Source organism: Canis aureus, chromosome 14 (assembly GCF_053574225.1).
Source record: "Canis aureus isolate CA01 chromosome 14, VMU_Caureus_v.1.0, whole genome shotgun sequence".
In the NCBI taxonomy this organism is placed as follows: Eukaryota; Metazoa; Chordata; class Mammalia; order Carnivora; family Canidae; genus Canis; species Canis aureus.
The window spans coordinates 49,695,148-49,701,147 of NC_135624.1; the positions used below are offsets into that span (position 1 = coordinate 49,695,148).

Here is a 6,000-nt window from a genome sequence, read left to right on the forward strand (position 1 = left end):
ACCAATACTTGTTATTTTGTGGGTTTGGCTCTTTCTTTCTTTCTTTCTTTCTTTCTTTCTTTCTTTCTTTCTTTCTTTCTTTCTTTTTCTTTCTCTTTCTTTCTTTCTCTTTTTTTATAGCAGCCACCCTAATGGGTGTGAAGTAATATTTCATTGTGGTTTTGATTTGCATTTCTCTAAAGATTAATGACATTGAGCATCTTTTCTTTCTTTTTTTTTAAAAGATTTATTTATTTATTTATTCAGAGAGAAAGAAGAGAGAGGCAGAGACACAGGCAGAGGGAGAAGCAGGCTCCATGCAGGAAGCCCGACGTGGGACTCGATCCCTGGTCTCCAGGATCACACCCCGGGCTGCAGGCGGCGCTAAACCGCTGTGCCACCGGGGCTGCCCTGAGCATCTTTTCATATGCTTTTTTGCCATTTGTACATCTTCCTTGGAGAAATGTCTATTTTGCTCGTTTAAAAAATGGGTTTTTTGTTTTTGTCATTGAGTTGTAGGAGTTCTCTATATGTTCTGATATGAATCCCTTATCAGATACATGGTTTGCAACTATTTTCTCCCATCCCATGGGTTGCTTTTCACTGTGTTGATTGTGTCCGATGCATAGAAGTTCTTTAATTTGGATGCACCATGTGTACTTTTGAGCTTCTGTTTCTGGTTCCCCTGGCTCTCAGGGGGTGTGGGCTGTGGGAAAGGAGGACTGTCCCCTCAGCTCCAGTGACAGGGGGGTAGAAGGCCACTGCTGAAAGGCTGCCAACTCTTATTTCAAAAAGACTTTAAGATGGGTTTCAAGACCATCCCTCCCCCAACACACACACACACACTCATGGAACAGTGGGGTGCAGAATTGCTTTAGCAATAATTGAGTTTTAAGACCGCCTCTCTTCAGCTTTGGGGTAGCCTTGTTTGGTGCAGGTGTCAGAACAATCATAACCGATCCTATTGCCCTGGGACTCCAGGAGTGTGTACAATGGCTACTCCTACTGGATCTCTGTGCCAGGGAGACCAATAGAACAGAGGTCTCCATAGCATGTTTCTCTTGTAACACCCCGACCTTTAGAGGCCAAAATAATGAAAAGATTACAGTGGACTCCCAGCCCCCAAAATCTATCAAAAGAAAACAACAGCAAGCCATAAAGTAAGCTTACAGAAGGGCACAAAAGTTCTGATTTTTCTCAAGATAATGACTTCAGAGTTTCTGTTGAAATGCCCAAATCCATTCTTTTAAATTTTTCTGTTTTAATTAATGATGATTTTTGGTGCCTCTGTTTTGCCAATGCCTTAATCCCTGTTTGATCTATCTATTGGGAAATAATAAAAACATCTAATATTTATTACATGCTTTATGTACACTGCATTTTTCTATGTGCTACGTAAAAGAATTAATTTAGCAATGGCCCTGGTCTCATGAAGTAAGTACTATTATAATCTCCAGGTTTTTTTTTTAAGATTTATTTATTTATTCATGAGAGACACAGAAACAGAGAGAGGCAGAGACACAGGCAGAGAGAGAAGCAGGCTCCATGCAGGGAGCCCAATGTGGGACTCGATCCCAGACCCCAAGATCATGACCTGAGCCGAAGGCAGTCACTCAACCGCTGAGCCACCCTGGTGTCCCTGTAATCTCTAGTTTTATAGTTAAGGAAACTAGAACACAGAACAGTAACTTGCCTAAGATCACACAGCTAGTAAGTAGCAGAGGCAGGGTTTGAACCCAGAAAGCCCGGCTCCAGAGCCTCTTGTCCTCAAGTCTAAAATCCAGCTATGGTTTAAAAAAAATTAAAGATTTTATTTATTTATTCATGAGAGACACAGAGAGAGGCAGAGACATAGGCAGAGGGAGAAGCAGGCTCCCTTTGGGGAGCCTGAAGTGGGACTCGATCCCAGGACCCCGGGATCACTCTCTGGGCCAAAGGCTGGTGCTCAACCACTGAGCCACCCAGGTGCCCCCTCAGTGAAGTTTAAAATCGTCTGCCACCCAATAGGATGCAATGAGAGGGACACAGCTTCATTTCTGTGATGTTTTTGGGCCAAGGTTGTAAAACTTGAGTCAAAGCACAAGGAAACTCAGGCAAACCCAGATTGAGGAACATTCCGCAGAAAAACTGGCCTGTATTTTTTAAAAAGGGCCAAAATTGTGAAAGTGAAGGGACTACTGAAGAAGGCTTGATCGTGGAGCAAAGAACATGGTGACAGCTAAATGTAGCACTTGAGCCTTAAAACCTTGAGTTGGTCCAAGGATTAAGTGGTAACTGGTGGGGGTGCGCGGGTGGCTCAGTCGGGTGAGCATCCGACTCCAGGTTTCAGCTTAGATTGGGATCTCATGGGTCGTGGGATGGAGCCTCACTCTGGGCTCCACGCTCAGCACAGAGTCTGCCTGAGATTCTCTCTCTCCTCTTGCTGTCCCTTCCCCCACTTGGACTCACACTCACTCTCTCTCTAAAATAAATAAATATATTTTTTTAAAGATTTCTTTATTTATGATAGACAGAGAGAGAGAGAGAGAGAGAGAGAGGCAGAGACACAGGAGGAGGGAGAAGCAGGCTCTATGCCGGGAGCCTGACATGGGACTTGATCCCGGGACCCCAGGATCGTGCCCTGGGCCAAAGGCAGGTGCTAAACCGCTGAGCCACCCAGGGATTCCCTAAATAAATCTTTTGTAAAAATCATTAACAGAAATGGCAACTGATGAAAACTTGCTGGGGTCTGAAGATTAGAAAACAGGAATACGTCAACATCGATTTCCTGACTTTGCGGTTATGCGGGAGAACGTCCTTGGGTATAGAAAACACACGCTAAAGTACACACTACAATACATGGGGAAGAGGAGGCACTGTTTTGGCAGCTTACTCTCAAAGGATCTGGGAAAATGCAGTGCAAAATTCTTTGTACTGTACCGTCTCTGTGACTTTTCTATAAGTTTGAGGTCTTTCTAAATACACACATACGTACATCTATGCTTCATCTATCTATATCTGTATCTCCATCTACATGTAATGCATATGCTAGGTTGGAATCGTGTTTTCCAGACTTTCCAGAACACAGGCACCCAGAGGCTGCTTTGGGCGGACAAAATTTGGAGTGGCTGCTCCAGAAGCAGGCTCAGGGTCTGTCTGCGACAGGCTGGCACTCTGATGAGGTGCAGAGGAGAAATATTCTCCTTCCACTCACCTAGTGAAGGATGGAGAGATTCCTGAATAAGTAGATATCCACACGGTGCTGTGTATGTGGCTGGGGGTGAAACTGGGATTCAAAATCACATCGGCGCAGCTCCTTTCACTATCTTCACTGAGATAGTCCTTCACTACCTGCCTACACAACAGGGCCTCTACTGGGAAACGTCTTCCCGCCTCCCCCAACAGGCCCAGAATACCTACAGATGATCCCTCTGTCTGTGGTCCCAGGGCATTACTGCACCGCACGTAGCTGGTTGCACACAACTAATTCACAATGTTTGATCAAATTGAGAGTAGAGCTCCTCTCATCTGCACTCCTAGTATCTCCCATGGAAGCAGGCATGGGGTAATTAAATAGTATTTTTGAGCGCTCATTACGTGCCAGCAAAGGCTTTACATGCATTCTCTCATTTAAACCTTAAGACAACTCCATGAACGAGGTGATACTATTATTCCCATTTTGCCTTTCAGAACACTGAGGTCATAAGAGTTAACTGGATTAACTCCAGGGCACAGAGCGAGTGGAAAATAGTACCGAGATTCAAGTCTAATTCCCAGAATGTGCTCTTCGTCGCCTGTTCTGTTGTCACCATCTTGCTCTGAATGTTCCATGAGCAAATTCCTACTGTGGGGAGTGGTCCCAATCTGAAAAGCTCCCCCTCAGTCAAAGTCCCCTCTTTATGCCAAGCTCAAGTGTGAAGCTCCTGTCCCGTGGAGAGTCTTCTCATGTACGACCTCCACCCTCGGCCCCCACAGTGCATTCCTTCAGCACGCCTTGGCCACATGGTTTGCACCGTGCTCCGATATGTGGCCCAGTGCTGGGCACCCAGAATGCAGCTTATCAACATTTGGTGAACTGGATTCGGCGCCCAGGGATGGATGTAAACAGCGATAAATAACAAGGTGGCATATCGTACTGGATACTCTATTTTTGGATTTTCTAGGCGAATGAGTTCCAATTTCTAAAATCCTATCCTCCCATCGGATCATTGGCCAGAGAATATGTGGCAGAGAATATAGCCTGGTATTTTGGTTTGAAGAAGCACCTGGCTGGCTCAGTCTGTTGAGCATCCAATTCTAAATTTCGGCTCCGGTGGTGATCTTGGGGTCATGCTCGGCAGGGAGTCTGCTTGAGGATTCTCTCCCTCCTCCCTCGCCCCTCCCCATGCTCTTGCTCTCTAAATAAGTAAGTAAATAAATAAATCCTTAAAAAAAAAAAGGTAGAGTCACCGTTCTACTGCAAAGAGGCAGGAATAGAGACAGGATGTGCCCTCTGTTACTCACCTACCCACATGTTGGCAGGCAAGTCAAATTTCCCTGGACCTAAGTCTCTCCGTGAGTAAAACTGCAATGGCAATACCTATTTCCACTACAGAAATGAAGCAAAATAGGTGAATATGTTTCGGATACCGATGAGGAATAATGTTATATGAATCCAATTACTGTTAGTGGGGTTGTTTATGTTTTTACTGACCTGTTGGACCAGTAAAAAACAAACAAACAAAAAACCCCAACAAAATAAAAGAAGCAGTTTTTAGTTTTGAAAATGAAGGAAGAAGTTTCTTGTGAAGAGTAGCGCAATAAAAAAAAATCAGGTATTAAAAATGTAGATATCCTGAGGGCCTTTCTGGAGTGTTTTGAAAAAGACATACCTAGACATTCTAGCTTTTGGCTGTCTTCAACAACTTGGAGGGGCGGTGTGGTGGGTGCTGGGGGGTGGGTGGTCGGGCTAAGGGTGGGAGGCTGGGCTGGGAGAGTTAGGAGCAAAGTGTCTCAAATCGCAAAGTGTCTCAAATCACATGAGATGTTCCCTGGAGGGGGAGGCGGGACTCTTACCTTTGCTGCACGGTGAACCGGTGAACCGGTTCCCAGTCGTGTGAGGCCTCGGGTGGGGGGCAGTCCGCTTGGGAGCTGATCTTCTGTGGCCCAGGGAGATTTTCTCTCTCTTTCCTGTGTCTCCTCTTCCAGACAGGCATGAAAACCATTCGGCCTTGGAGGTAATCAGCTCACCTCCTGCCCCTTTTGCAAGGCTTTGTGTCATGCTGATCCATGAACCCGAGAGCAGCCTCCCAGGAGCTTCCAGGGAGAGCAGCCCCCCCACCGAGCAGCGCTCATTAGCATCAGTGACTAATCTGTTCTGGTCTGGAAGGGGCCCAGGCTCCCTTGACCGTCCCTGTGCTCTCAGGAAAAGCCAGGATCCTTTTGTTCACCTTTCGGCCTGCCAAGTCAGTCCTACCGCACCCCTGAATGTTGTTTTCCTGCAGGCAATGGGAAAATGAGCTGGGAGCCAGAGAAGGGAAATCAACAAGGAAGTAAACACAGGGTTCACTGCACCTTCAGGTCCAGGTCGTCCCCAGGGCCTGGGACATCCTCGTGCTGGGACCAGTTCCTCAACAGGCAGGGGCTGCTGCCTGGACGGGCCTCAGAACCCTGGGCGTCTTCTTATTTTTAATTATGCAGAGAAGCATGAGCTGAAATGGGTATCAGACAAATCAAGGCATCCCGACTCGTTCCACGGCCTTGCCAAGACTTTAAAAGATTTTCCATAGGCAGCATCTCTTATAACGGAACACGGCCTGATGTTTGTCAGACAAAGAAGAAAAAGATGAGCAAGTTCATGGCTGATATTAGTTAGGACCTTTAACTCTAAAGAGACAGGACTGTTGTTTAAATAAAAGGTAAAAAAAATAAATAAATAAATAAAGCAGTTTTTATTTTTGAAAACGAAGGAAGAAGTTTCTCGTGAAGACTAGCGCAATAAAAAAAAAAAATCAGGTTTAAATAAAGGTTTCTCCTACTTACTCGTGAACAGCGGGGTCAGCA

At 45.7% G+C, this 6,000-nt stretch overlaps 1 protein-coding gene across 1 annotated transcript in view; it reads right to left on the minus strand.

Moving 5' to 3' along the window:
- LNX1 (ligand of numb-protein X 1) overlaps nt 1–5,560 on the minus strand; it is a 174,545-nt gene extending 168,985 nt beyond the window's left edge. The window contains exon 1 of the mRNA XM_077848001.1: nt 5,014–5,560. The gene's annotated coding sequence lies outside the window, so the exon portion shown is untranslated. The remainder of the gene's footprint in view (nt 1–5,013) is intronic.
- Nucleotides 5,561–6,000: the final 440 nt, after the last annotated feature.